The sequence below is a fragment of the Schistocerca serialis genome, chromosome 2, assembly GCF_023864345.2.
Source record: "Schistocerca serialis cubense isolate TAMUIC-IGC-003099 chromosome 2, iqSchSeri2.2, whole genome shotgun sequence".
NCBI classification, from domain to species: domain Eukaryota; kingdom Metazoa; phylum Arthropoda; class Insecta; order Orthoptera; family Acrididae; genus Schistocerca; species Schistocerca serialis.
The window spans coordinates 782,366,194-782,375,322 of record NC_064639.1 but is presented as its reverse complement, the minus strand read 5'-3'; positions in this window follow the sequence as shown (position 1 = coordinate 782,375,322).

Genomic DNA, 9,129 nt, shown 5'->3' with positions numbered 1-9,129 from the left:
TCCTTTTGCTCGGCGTAGTGCAGAAAATCGAAGTGCCATGAACTCAACAAGTCACTGGTAGTCCCCTACAGAAATATTGAGCCATGATGTCTCTATACCCGTCCATAAAGGCGAAATTGTTGCCAGTGCAGGATTTTATGTACGGACTTACCCCTCTCGATTATGTCCCATAAATGTTCGATGGATGGTTAAGTCATTCGCTCGAATAGTCCAGAATGTTATTCAAACCAATCGCGAACAATTCTTGCCCGGTGACATGGTGCACTGCCATTCACGAAAGTTTCATCGTTGTATGGGAACATTATCTCCATGAATGGCTGCAAATGGTCCACAAGAAGGACGAACATAACAGTTACCTGCTGTGTATCCAAACAACACACAGCCAGGGCAAAAGCACCACAGACGCAAAGATGAAACCTGGTGCCATAGCCATAGAGACTCGCCACTTGACCGAGTCCCACCAGCGCCACGGGCGGCGCTGAGGATGAAGATATCGACTTCGCCTCGGCCAATTGCCGACCGAGTACAATCCTCCAATGACCCGACGACAATGGATAGAAGACTACTCAGAAGATAGAAGAGCAGCTCACGCCCACTTGGTTATAGATCATCGTCCCGAGCTGACTTAGAAAGGGAACGTCGCTTAGTGAACTCTTGTAAGCCCACAGACAGTTGTAAATTGCATTTGATATGTACGGTGAAGTTTCCTATGATTATTTGCACTTAGCCATTGAGGGCCTTTTATGTGTTAAACTACTGGCCATTAAAATTGCTACACCAAGAAGAAATGCAGATGATAAACGGGTATTCAATGGACAAATATATTACACTAGAACTCGGTGCATAGATCCTGAGAAATCAGTACCCAGAACAACCACCTCTGGCCGTAACAACGGCCTTGATACGCCTGGGCATTGAGTCAAACAGAACTTGTATGGCTTGTACAGGTACAGCTGCCTATGCAGCTTCAACACGATAACAAAGTTAATCAAGAGTAGTGACTGGCGTATTGTGACGAGCCAGTTGCTCGGCCCCCATTGACCAGACGTTTTCAACTGGTGAGAGATCTGGAGAATGTGCTGGCCAGGGCAGCCGTCGAATATTTTCTGTATCCAAAAATGCCGGTATAGGACCTGGAACATGCGGTCGTGGATTATCCTGCTGAAATGTAGGGTTTCTCAGGGATCGAATGAAGGGTAGAGCTACGGGTCGTAACACACCTGAAATGTAATGTCCACAGTTCAAAGTGCCATCAATGCGAACAAGAGGTGACCACGACGTGTAACCAATGGCACCCCACACCATCATGCCGGGTGACACGCCAGTATGGCGATGACGAATTCACGCTTCCAATGTGCGGTCACCGCGATGTCGCCAAACACGGATGCGACCATCATGATGCTCTAAACTGAACCTGGATTCATCCGAAAAAATGACGTTTGGTCATTCGTGCACCCAGGTTTGTCGTTGAGTACACCATCGCAGGCGCTCCTATCTGTAATGCAACGTCATTGGTAACAGCAGCCATGGTCTCCTAGCTGATAGTCCATGGTGCTGCAAACGTCATCGAACTGTTCGTGCAGATGGTTGTCTTGCAAACGTCCCCATTTGTTGACTCAGGAATCGAGACGCGGCTGCACGGTCCGTTACAGCCATGCGGATAAGATGCCCGTCAACTCGACTGCTAGTGATAAGAGGCCGTTGGGATCCAGCACGGCATTCCGTATTATCCTCCTGAACCCACCGATTCCATATTCTGCTAGCAGTCATTGGATCTCGACCAACGCGAGCAGCAATGTCGCGATACGATAAACCGCAATCGCGATAGGCTACAATCCGACCTTTATCAAAGTCGGAAACGTGATGGTACGCATTTCTCCTCCTTACACGAGGCATCACAACAACGTTTCACCAGACAACGCCGGTCAACTGCTGTTTGTGTATGAGAAATCGGTTGGAAACTTTCCTCATGTCAGCACGTTGTAGGTGTCGCCAACCTTGTGTGAAAGCTCTGAAAAGCTAATCATTCGCATATCACAGCATCTTCTTCCCGTCGGTTAAATTTCGCGTCTATAGCACGTCATCGTCGTGATGTAGCAATTTCAATGGCCAGTAGTGTATATTACATGCAGAGTTGCAGACTTAATCATTCAACAAGTCACAAAGGTAAGTAAATCTTTTAAACTTCTTTTTGTGACTTCGTTACTAATTTGTTGATGTGTTGCAGAACCTCCGTTTTCCTATCCTGTTACCTGACCGTGGGGCATAGCTGTGTAACAGTAGCAGTGAGAAATTGTCTTAGCGGTGTACTGCACCAGAAGCCGTTTCACGAATTCACAGCAGTAGCGATGAGGCCTTTACAGAACTGGTGACGAGGATTCACAAAATTTCCGGTCAATTACCGGTTACGATGGAACAGAGGACCCAGTCGATTCGACTTATACATAGGCCCCTACCATTACGGGGCCACCACCAGCTTCCACAGTGCCTTGTTGGCCATTGGCTCAATGGCTTCATGAGATCTGTGTCACACTCAGATCCTACCATCAGCTCTTCCCATCTGAAATCGGGATTCGTCTGACCAGGCCTCGGTTTTCCAGTAGTCTACGATCCAACCGATACAGTCCCAAGCCCAGGAGGGGCGCTGCAGGCGATGTCGTGCTGCTAGCAAGGACACTCGCGCCGGTCGTCTACTGCCATAGCCCATTAACGCCAAATTTTGTCGCTCTGTCCTAACGGACGTCACACACTGATTTCTGCGGTAACTTCACGCAGTGTTGCTTGTCTGTTAGCACTGACAAGCAGCGCTGCTCTCGGTCGTCAAGTGAAGGCCGTTACCCACTGCGTTGCTCGTGGTAAGAGGTAATACTTGAAATTTGGTATTCTTGGCACAGTGGATCTCGGAATATTGAACTAACTAACGATGTCTGAAACTGAATGTCCTATGTGTCTAGCTCCAGCTACCATTCCACATTCAAAGTCTTATTTCCATTCGTGCAACTATAATCAAGTAGGAAACCTTCTCACATGAATCACGTGAGTAATGACAGCTGCGCCAATGCACTGTTCGTTAAGAGCTCCATCTGTGTATATGCATACTGCTATCCCAACACTTTTGTCACAGCAGTGTAACTGAAGTTGGGTTGGAGTCCCACTTTCCTTATAATCGAATGAAATAACAGGGAAAAATTGCTATCTTGAAAACTTTTTCCGTCTAAGCTGGAATGTCACAGTTTCATGTAAAAGATCTCCAATAGAAGCTTCATGCCATATAAACGGTGGTTTGTGGTGAGCTAAACACTGTTATTAGTACGAGCCCTTCAGAAACACCACGACACACAATGGAGTGAACGTAAATTTGTGTGTAACACACTGACACTGCTAGAATCTTCACATTCCAACCGAAGGGCCTACAAAAATATTACCCACACATTAAGATTCCCATCCAGTTCTTTCGGTTATTCATATGTAAACATCTAAACAGGAAACTCAGAAAGTCCAGTATCAACTCATACCAAACATGTAAAATATGACGCTAATACGCAGCATATTTCCGATAAGTCATCGATTAAAACAACGAAGTACTGAAACCGTAACCAATAACATACTTCATTTAGCGTCGTAATAGTGATTCAGATCCTTTCTTCTTTAGGTCCCATGCACTTCCTCTTTCGCCCTCACTGCTATTTCTCTTTACTCCTACTCTTCACCACATTATTCTCCACTTTTTTTCTTTTATGACGACGTATCCTTTCTAGCATTTGGATTAGTACCTCTTTGCGAACCCTCTACTGAAATTCTACATCCAAAAATTCGTTTCCAATCTAATGTAGCATGCGTCGACAAACCGCCTCGTCTGCTACTGGAAACTGTTGCACACTGACGCCGGGGACGAAACCGCCTGTATGGAACTGGTGACTGGAATCAATATTATCAGTGGAATTTCTAAAATGCTATAGCGAATGAAGTCAAAATATTAAAAATTTGCATTGTAAAAAGTAAAATTCGAAATTTGTATGTGACCCAGTCTGGCCATTTATTTTGCGCTCTCATAAGGTAGAATGCAATAAATTAACGTAATGCTGCTAAATCTGTTGTCAAAACAGAAGTAGCTCACATATTCAGACAAGGAACGGCTTGTCGATCAAAGGAAAGAGAATCAGATATACAGGAAATCTAGTAAATCTTCGTCATTAACATTTATAGCAAATCAGACAAAATACAGAATCTTAAATGTCGAACTATATTCGGCCCATGGGCAAATGATTTAGCTCAGATGGTAAATTCTTGGTGAAGCCTTAGCTGATACGCTATAAAACGTAATCATTTAAAAATTGGTGAACAGCGTTCAAATATCACGTTCAAATATCGTAAGCTGATGGAGCCGTTTCAAGAAGGAAGAATCTGAAGCACCGTTAACATTATTTACTTTTGCTGTTTATTGATTTACACGCCAAGTACCGCAGGGCCAAACTGAGGAGCAAATCTCCGAGATCATGGAAGTGTCAGTACATGAAATTACAACGTAAAAGTAATAACAGATAAAAATAAAATGTTTACGAACCCGAACAAAGTCAAGCCATAAGTTTAAGTAAAAATGGCAGCATTAAGTCTTTGAACAAGATCCTGAACGTGGTCTTTCCACGACAGTTTGCTATCTATCTGAACACCTAGAAATTCTAACTGTTCACTTTCACTAATCATATGCCCATTCTGCGATATTAAAACGTCAGGTTTTGTGGAATTATTTGTTAGAAACTGGAAAAACGGAGTCCTAAAGTGATTTAGTGTAGTTTATTTTCTACAGGCCATGAACTTATCTCACGAACTGCAGTATTTGAAACCGAGCCAATATTGCACACGACGTCCTTCACTACCAAGCTAGTGTCAACAGCAGGCAAATATATTTTAGAGTTACACATAATACTAGAAGGCATATCATTTACATAAATAAGGAACAGGAGTGGCCCTACACTGATCCCTGGGGCACCCCCCCCCCCCCCCTATTTGACTGTACTCCACTCAGATCCCATATCACTGCCATTCTCAGCGCTCTGAATAACGACCAATTGCTGTCTGTTGCTAAAGTAAGAGGTGAACCAATTGTGAGCTACTCCCCGTATTCCGTAATGGTCCAACTTCTAAAGCAATCAAACTCCTTAGTTAAATAAAAAAAAATGCCTAGCTTTCGAAACTTTTTGTTTAAATCACCCAGTACCTCACAGAGAAAAGGGAATATAGCATTTTATGTTGTTAAACGACTTCTAAAGCCGAACTGTACATTTGGTAGCAAATCGTATGATATAATATGATCAATTATGCTTACATTCACAGACTTTTCAATAACTTTAGCAAACACTGATGGCATAGAAATTGGTCTAAAATTGTCTACATTGTCCCTTTCTTCCTTTTTATATAGCGGCTTTACTAATGAGTACTTTAATCGTTCAGGAGACTGACCATTCCTAAAGGAAAAATTTAACGGAGGTATTCTGAACTACAGGAAACCCATTAACGATACGCGAGATCAGTGATATATTTCATGTACACTGCTCCTAATTTTTCTGAAGCTCTATCTCCCCTATCGTTAAGAATGGTGTGGATTACATCCCAGGCACAGTTCTCGATTTCACAGACTGCAGTTTATCGAATTTTGCTATTATCATGGGCGCAGAACAGGAAACTAATTTTTGCGGGGACATAACAACGTAATTTAGAAGTGATACTTGTGCAACAGAAACTCTTATAATAACGCATCGCCACGGAATAGAAGGGACGTTTTCATTACAGATACAGTACGAATACATTGCCGCCTTAGTAATACTGTCCAGAATGGCCACGTATCCATCGGCGGAAGTATGGAGCATCTCTACTGAGAGCGAAATACAGTAGTACCAACGTACCTGAAGCAAAAACCAACCTGCGTCGTCTTCGTGGGTTGATATGAACCGACGCTGCTGCACCATAGCCAGCGGTCGCTTAACGGAAGGGATGAGTGGGTCCCTGCAGTTGCCTAGCAACTGACGAGCCCAAAGCAGCTCTGGAAGCGCTTCGCTAAAGCATTGTTGACACTAGCTAATATGACTTACATATTCGAGCCCAATCTCATGTGAATCATAAGTAATGTAATTCGTTTACTTACCACGAAACCGCGTAGTTAGTTTCTGTGATTTCCATCAATGTTTAAACACTTATTCCGGGATTGATTCTGCTACTACACTGCTGTGGTCCGTGAAATTGCACTTCATGAGTAGAAAATTTACACCTTTGTCTTCTTAACAGAACTTCGCAACTTATTATTTACGGATTTTACTGTATCTATTCGTATGGAAGAACAACAGTTAAATATCAAATGGGTGACTTAGATCAAAGATCTATGTTAAGCAGGTCAGCAATCAGCATTAAATGAGTCTGCTTGTAGACCGAATCGTATCGCAAAATGTTTAACACTGATTCCTGTGGTGAAAGCCTGCGAACATATAACTGCAACTCCACTTAATGACAAAAAAGTCGCACCAGTAAGATCTTAGAACCTTACACGGTATTAACAAATGGTTATAAGCACTATGGGACTTCACATATGAGGTACTAAGTCCCCTAGACATAGAACTACTTAAACCTAACTAACCGTAGCACATCACATACATCCATGCCCGAGGCAGGATTCGAACCTGCGACCGTAGCAGCAGCGCGGTTCCGGAGTGAAGCGCCTAGAACCGCTCGTCCACAGCGGCCAGCCCGCGATATTAACGCTTAACGCATTCTTTGACTGTTGTTGTTCCACTGTGTGTTCACGAGTTCCCCAGTGATAGATGCGAGAGTTGCAGGGTCCATGTTTACACATCAATATATAGCACCTCGCGCAGTCGTTCTCATTCGATTTACGACAATATACATGCCTTCCTGCATTCAACTTATCCCATTTCACAGAAAGTTATGACATCTTAGTCGGTAACTGGAACTAACCCGGAATGAATTTTCACTCTGCAGCGGGGAGTCAGTTTATGTGAAACTTCCTGGCAAATTCAGACTGTGTGCCAGACCCGGATTCGAACCTGGCACCTTCGCCTTTTGGGGAGGAGTACTGTATAAACTGAGCTATCCATCTCAGGATAGCTCAGTCAACTGAGAACTCGCCCAAAAAAGTAGAAGGTGCCAGGTTCGAATTCGTATCTGGCAACTAGTTTTAATTTACCAGAAATTTTCAGGTGGAAGTAATTTACACAGCCACTGTCATTCTTCTTTCACATTGACAGTAACGTTCATATCCCATCATTCTGTATTCCAGAACTGAAGTTGGTTTGGGAGACGGTTGTCTACGCATCCTTCATCTGGAGGCCCTGTCGACGGTTGAGGTGACATACCTTGTTCAGTACTAGTTTCGTAATTTACTAGAACCTGATATTATTCAGTCATGGGACTCTGCCTATAATACTTATTTTACGTTCATGTAGGTTAACGGAAATCTTACTAGTAAAATAGCTGAGTTACAAGTCGGATTGGGTTGGGGGGCAGTATTCAGCAACTGGGTACACTAAGCTGCAAGTTGTGGTGAAAACAGCAGATTTAACAGTGAGATATGGTTTCATCTTGATACTTTAACGTTTCTGTTGGATGTTTCCAAGATACCTTCCGCAGTTTGGGGAACGATCCATAGTTACTCACAGGTACATAAGATCAAACTTGTAGAATACCTCTTCCTTATACATTGTCATGTTCTATGATGTTATTCTGTTGCTGAAACTGAGTGCATATACGAGGTGTTACTGGAAAGTTTTAAGAGTGGGCTTGTAATTGTACAATGCTAGTACTTACTGTGATGCATCTCCTTCAAAATAGTCCCCTTCTGACCGAACACACCAACTCCAACGGTGTTTCCACTTTTGGAAACATTCCTGGAAATTTATTTCCTGGAGTGTGTTAAGAAGCTCTCCGTATTTGCCTGGATGACTTCAATCGAGTCAAATCGCTTCCCTTTCAGTGAAAATTTCAGTTTAGGAAACAGCTAGAAGTCCGCAGGGGCTAAATCAGGGAAATATGGTGGTTGTGGAAGCACAGGAATTTTGAATTTGATCAAAAATTCAACGATGGAGAATGCACTATGAGCCGTACATTGTCACGGTGTAGCACTTAACTCCTGTCTATCCACAATGCAGACCTTTTCTTTTGCACCTTTTCACACAAATGCTCAAGGACACATATGTAGTATTCCTGGTTAATTGTTTGTCCAACAGGGATAAATTCTTGATTTACAATACCGGTAGAAACGAGAAAAAATCACCAACGTCCTCCTTACCTTCGACCGACTTTGCCGTGCTTTTTTCGGTCGTTGTGAAGCTGAAGTCTTCCACTGCGAAGACTGCGCTTTGGTTTCAGGATCATATCCATATGCCCACGATTCGTCACCTGTAGTTATCCTAGTTATAACAAATCTGGGTCATTTTCAGTCCGATTAATCAGTATTGTCTCTAGTCACTTGACAACCCTTTTGGAATGAATTTTGCGGGCACTCGACGTATGTTCAGATCTTCAGTTAAAATTGACGGAACTGCATAGAAAAATTCAGTTCAACAGCCATCTCACTAACTGTAAGTCTACGATCAGAGCGACTAATTCGCGGACTTTCACAACATTTTCATTCGTTTTGAGGTGGTTAATCTTCAAATAATTCGTTTTTGAGGTGGTTCATCTTAAATGATTTGCGGCCATTTTGAAATATGTTGAACCAGACAGAAACATTTGACAGGCTCATACAATTATCTCCAAAAGCTAATTTAATAGTTCGTAGGTCTCAGTTGATTTTCTGGTTTTAAAACAAAATTTCACACGAACTCATTGCTCCGTTTTTACGTCAATTTTCAAGCAGACAGAATCCGGCAACTAGCCCTAACAGACTAGCTCTCAACCAGCTGCCACAACGATGCGAATAAAGGAAGTGCAGGTTCCTGTCAGAGGGCGTTCAAGGACGAGTCAATGACTCACTTCCCACCCTCCGTGTAGCTGCCTGCCAAACCTGTAAGAAGTAGCGGATCCATTCTTAAAACTTTCCAATCGTACCTCGTACTTCTGTCTCACAAGGTGTCCCAGGCCAGTACGATGAATATCACACAAAATGTGGTATCTACATTT